Genomic DNA, 6,644 nt, shown 5'->3' with positions numbered 1-6,644 from the left:
GTTTTGACATAATAACTAAGAAAGTTACATGAAGGCTATGTTAACCAGTTTGATGGAAGTGTCTTGGATTTTCTATGAAAACACCACACTGTACCCCCAAAGTGCATCAATGTACACAGTTACCATTCAATAAAAAAAAAAAAAAAGAAAATATTTTGCACTTACATTATGTTTCCTGGCATCTGTGAGTAACAAAAGCTAAGACTAAACTTCACTTTTAAATCTTACCTATACTTTACTTTCATTACTGATCATCACCACCACCACTATCAGAAGTAGGCTGAAATATAATAAACTCCCCAAAATATTAACTAAATTAAAAACTTATAGTGCATGAGCAATTATGTTAGGCAGAGGTGTAGCCAACATGAAGTTTATGTCACACCCTAGTTGCTTAACTTTACCCCAAACCAAAGAAAGTAATAAACATAGCGCTACAAGAGTAAAAAGCAAACCTACCCAGGATTTTCATTTTAACATCTATGAGAATGCCAGAGATAATTAAGCTTCCTTCTTATGTAATCAATTACAGATTTGGATATTTGATTCAACTAATTGTCCATTTCAGAGTTGATCGTCATTTTGGAATTACATCTATTTCTTAGCAATATTATCAAACATGAGAAGTACAAATGCATTAAGAAAATTAAATCTTGCATAGTTATACAATCTAAATGATAGTCAAACAAGTCTCTTACTTTGTCACAAACTGCAAATTGCCTTTTTTATAGAACCAATTATGCCTCATCTCACTGGCTGGTCCAAGAGTATATAGAATAAATAATAAGAGTGGCGCCATTCACGATGACAGCGAAGGGCCTGAGAGCCTTCTTCGTGGTAGTGTGGCCTTTCACATTTCTAGTGAGGGATATTGAAACCCAGAAAGGACATAGTCAGATCACCAGGCACATCACCTAACAGTCTGAGGAGAAGTCAGTAAGAACAGGTGGAAAAACTGATTCTTTGTAACATTTCAAAAACTTGCCCCAGTATTTTACAACCCTTTCCAAGACTGTCCTAATTCTTGTGCTTTTAACATAAGCCCTTTTCTTATGTGTGTACTCAGGTACCTAGGGAACAGCTGGCCACCCCCTCATTATGATTTCTCTCCAATACTGTGTATACAATGACATTACTTAAGTTACATTTGACTGTGTTCTCCAGACTCAGTAATACAAGATACTAAATTACAAAATAAAATTCTTACAACATTATGTTGTATTATTATGTTTCTAATTTTAACAAACTAAATCATTAGCTAAATTAAAACTTGGATTCACCCCCTTAATGGAATATCTTTTGAGTAGAAACTGCTTCTCTTTGTATAATGGCCCCGATGTGACCTTGGAATCAAATATTTGTTCATTCCGCAAATAACGTTGACATGACAAGTGCCTTTTGTGTGGCAGGCACTATGCTCCATGCTGAGAATGCAAACAGAGAAAACACGGAATCAGACCTTGCTGCCATGAAGGTGGCATTTTGGTGGAAGAGAAATAAAAGAAAAAGTGATAATTTCATATCCTTACAGGTGATATTAAGTAAATTTCAAGAGAGCAAGGTAAAGAAAGAAGAACAATCCAAAGGAAGAAGGAATCAAAATTCCAATTCTGCTACTTGCTTGGGTAAATTGCCTCATTTTTCTAAGCTTTTGTCCCTTATTTATAAGATTCGTCCACTGCATAGAGTCATTTCTGGAATAGTTTGAGAAAATAATTATAGAAGTAATTGGGGCAATGCCAAGGACATTTTAAAAACTCATTAATAATGATGATGATTACATTAGCTAACTTGTTAGGACTATTTTCAACAAGGAGACAAAAGTCAGAGTGACCATTTTGGACATGAAGAATATAATTTGGAGGCATTTGTTGCAGAGAAAATGTAAAGCTTCAAATACAGAGTGGACATAAAGTTAGTGGGCAATTTAAAATAGTTTAACATAGTAAATTTCACATGAACTTTATGGACACCCTGAATAATTAAAGCATGGGCCCATATATTATCTTACTGATCATTGTTATGCATCAGTTAAATTGGTAAATTATTACATAGTGTGTATGGGGTGGATCCAAATGTTATAAAGGTAGTTTCCAGTCACATAAAATTTTACAGGAAGACATAATTAATACTCCACTCTGTGACCTAAAAAGATGGCCCCAGTGTCTACCTTTAAGTAATTTACCTTTTGTTGTACATAAAATCACCAATAAATGTGAAATAAAAGTGAAAAAAAGAAAAAACAACCTTGGATTTGGAATAAATCATTCTTTTCTCTAAACTCTAATTTTACTACTGGTAAAATATAAAGCTTAATTTGCATGATCTCTAAGAGCATCTCCTAAATTTAGCACTCTTAATTCTGTGATTATAAGACAGTAATTATAAAATGGAACTAATAATAGGAACAAAGGCCTCTCCTGGATATTTGTGTTAAGGTTATGGTCATTGTCAATATTAAAAGCTCAACAACATCCCAACTTTCTAGATCACTTATGTACTTCTTCTTTTCATCCTAAACCATCACCTAAATGCCAATGCTCATTTCTGGTTGAGAAAGATCAGAGTTGCAATATAAGTTCCAAACATTCCCCAAGTGTATGACTTTGGAATGAGGTCTCTAAGTTTCAGTTTCCTCATGTAATAAAAAAGAGTTAATAAAAAGATCGTATTAGTTTGTTGTCCCACTAGCAGTGTAAAACTGTTCCCTTCTCTTCACGTCCACTCCAGCATCTGCAGCTTTGAGACTGTGATGTGGGCCATTTTCACTGGGATTAGGTGATATCTCAGGGTGGTTTTGATTTGCATTTCTCTGATAATTAGTGATGGTGAGCATTTTTTCATATATTTGTTAGCCATGCATCTGTCTTCCTTAAAGGAAGTTTTATTCAGTTCACTTGCCCATTGATATAAGGGATTGTTGGCTCTTTTTTGTTGCTTACTTTGGATTCTCTGTAAATTCTAGTTATCAAGCTTTTGTTCGATTGATAATATGAAAATATATTTTCCCATTCTGATGGTCATCTCTTTGCTTTGGTTGTTGTCTCCTTAGATGTACAAAAGGGAGTATGGAGAATCCTCAAAGAACTCAAACTAGACCTCCCATTTGATCCTGCAATCCCATTTCTGGGTATCTACTGAGAAGAAAAAAAATCCTTTTATTATAAGCACACTTGCTCTAGACTATTTATCACGGCTTAATTTACAATTACCAAATTATGGAAACAACCTAAATCCCCACCAATCTAGGAATGGTTTAACAAGCAATGGTAGACATATACAATGGAGTACTGTTCAGCCACTAAAGAAGATGGTGACATTACATCTTTTGTATTAACCTGGATAGAGCTGAAACACATTCTTCTTAGTAAAGCATCAAAATAATGGAGAAGCAAGAATCCAATGCACTCAATTCTATTATGAGGACAATCAATGCTAATATGTGTGGGGGGAATATGGAAGTGGGGAGAGGGAAGAAGGGAGAGGTTGGGGGGTCATGGTGTGTGACACATGTCTTGGAGGCAAGACACAATTATAAGAGGGACTTTACCTAACAAATGCAAGCAGTGTAATCTGGTTCTTTGTGCCCTCAATGATTCCCTAACAATTAAAAGACAAAGAGTTAATAAAATACCTACAGCAAAGCACTGTTGTATTAAAGGAGATAAAGCAATAGAAAAGGATATGGCTTTTCATTTATAATTCCTTAATAAATATTAGCCAATTATTGTTTATCTATTTATAGCCTTTAAATACAAAACATGAATAGCAGTACCTATGGCATAGACTTTGTACAATAAAAAGCTGATTTCCATGGTGAAAGCAGGCATTCAGAATCATTTATAACAAAACAGACAAGTAATATCCACAATAATAATTACATCAGAGTTTCTGGAGTTATTTTTCATAAAATACTAGTCTTAAATCTTTGTTGGATGCAAAATCAAGGGTTGCCTCTATCCTTCACACTCACAGTACACAACAGCACATTGAAGTCATCTACCAGTGGAATCCCAGCACCAAGCAAAACTTGCAGAGATACAAATATTTCAACAAGTTAGAGCAATGGAGCTTTGACTAGAACATATTCATTGCTCTTCAGGGAACGTAGCAGTGATAGTGTAAGCATTCCTATGCAGGATTATTTAGGGCTCTCCGTTTTAACAGTGAGACCATAAAGGCATTAAAGTGCATTAAATATGTATCTTCACATGTTTAGATCCATTATGGTTTATCATCTCAAAATAAAATCTGAAAACTGCCTACTCCCAAAGTATAAATTAATAAGATGGGTGAAAGGGTTTCCAGAATATCAGCAATCTATACACACTGATTCAATTTGAAAGCTATTATGAATGTTTTGTTTCTACAGTTGCTCTGAAAACTAATGCAAAACAAAGCAACAGGCCTAATCAACATAGAAAAACACAGTGTCAGCCTCCCCAATGTCTTTAGGTTAGAAGTTTATCATTTGGAAATTATTAAGGCTATAGCGGTGATAGTATATAAGAGGGAACTAGTAGGAGCATAAATTCTTAATTTAGAAGGAAAAATAATGTGTTATCAAATACTGCTTGAGTGCTAAGTGTAGCCTGAAGGCAAACTCCAGGGTCACTTTCCTTCCCATGAGAGAAATTTCTAAGAGGGGAATGATGTATACAGTATAGTCATGAAAGAAAATATCGAAGCTAGTAGTGTAAACTACAGAAAAATAGAGCATCAATGTGGACAATATTGAAGTTAACATAATCCCATATTAGCATTATTAGCTTGAATTTCTTTATGACATGAGAAGATATTATTGCACATCTGGGTTGAACTGTGAGTTGACTTAAAAGCATTTCCTAGCACTAGGCAGGAAAGATGATTACGACAAAGAGATTGTGCAGGAAACGTCACATGCAGTCTAAACTCATACGCTTTGAAAACTTTCTGAATTACAAACGCTCACTCTCCTCTCCACTGTATTGCCAACCTGGGAGATTTGGTTGATCAATATTTATTTTTCAGTACTCATTTATAAATTCAGACCAGGAGAGAAGTTACAATTAAAAGACACATAAAATAGAAAAAAAAAGAGAATATGCAACAAAAGAAAGTAGGTTTTTTTTAATCTTTCAGCCACATTAATAATTGTCAAAAGATAATAGTAATTAAGCCATCTCATTTTGCAAACAATTTAGACCTAAAAAATAAAACTTAAAAACTAATTTGGGACTTTTATTTTAGACAATATAGAATATTAGATATGCTGAGAAACTAACCCACTGTATAATAGCTAAAGGTACTGAATAATATATTTCTAAAACTTTTTTGGCTGAAATAAAGGGAAGTCCCCAGAGTCCAAAAATAAAACAGGAACAGAAATCCAGAGAGGTAAGCCAAGGTTTTAATAATCACATCAAGCTCACAAGAGGCATTCCCCAAATCCATACAACATAGAGCATGAATCATAAATCTCCCACATGGTGCTGAGTCCCCTGAGGTGCCAAACCTTCTGTGCAGCTGTAAACTAGAAAAGAAATATATTACCCCACAAGGGGACCTGAGGGGAAAATTGTTTTAACTCTACCCGTAAGTACAGGAGAAAAACAAAAGTTTCCCAGGAGAAAGCATAATTATTCATTGGCTAACATTTGCCTTCGACCCAAATTCAAGTCGACAGTTTACTTTAAAGGATCTGGGTTGATGATGCTCCTAGATGGAAGAGGGAAACCAAAATAACCACTGGAAGCATTTAGTACAATAACGTACAACTTAGGAAACTGCGATGAATAGAGTTTAAGTAATAAAATAAGATAGATAGAAGGGTACATGAGAGACAGTCCAGAAATAAGTTATGCAAAATATATTTGAGGAAATAAAATTGCAAATTGAATATATAAAGAAAGAAAAAAGAGGCGATCAAAAATAATCATTTGAACAAAAAAAATAAAAAGGTGCTTTATACAGACATGATACATGATTGAGAGATGAACACAAATTCTAAATTCCAGTAAAGACACATGGAAAGAGAATCAATTAACTGGAATTATGAAAAATATTCAGAATAAACCACAAAGAGACAAAGAGATGGAACATATGAAAGACAATCTGAGACAGAGAAGAGAATGAGAAGTTCTAGCATAAATGCCTGTTTAGAGTTCTACAAGTTGAAACTAAAGATAATATGAGAAACAATAGTCAAAGTAAAAATGGTTGAGAATTTTTTCAAACTGATAAAAGACAAAGAGCCTCAGATTTTAAAAGCATAAGTAATTTTGGGCAGGGTAAATAAAAGAAACTCCACTAGAAAAGAAAAAAGCAGTTGGTTTTAAAAATAAAAGACATTTGATGAAAAGTTGCTTATAGCAACATCATATAGAAGAAATCTATCGTTTACGTATCAGAGTGCTCTAGAGATGATTACACAGAGAGAGAGAGAGAGAAACTCGGAGAATTTGCCTGTAACAGATCCTTACAAAGGAATACGTTTTAAAAGATACTTCAGGAAAAGGAACCATTATTCCAAAAAGAAAGTCTGAGATTCAAGAATGAATGAACAAATAAATCAGAAAACACAGTCATAAATTTAAATGACCAATAACAATGTTGAATTATAATAACAAGCTTATAATTGTGTTTAAAGAGAAAGATAAAATTAA

The sequence above is a fragment of the Otolemur garnettii genome, unplaced genomic scaffold (assembly GCF_000181295.1).
Source record: "Otolemur garnettii isolate 467f Iridium unplaced genomic scaffold, OtoGar3 scaffold00058, whole genome shotgun sequence".
NCBI classification, from domain to species: domain Eukaryota; kingdom Metazoa; phylum Chordata; class Mammalia; order Primates; family Galagidae; genus Otolemur; species Otolemur garnettii.
The sequence above is the reverse complement of the archived record's forward strand: the minus strand, read 5'-3'. Positions refer to the sequence as shown.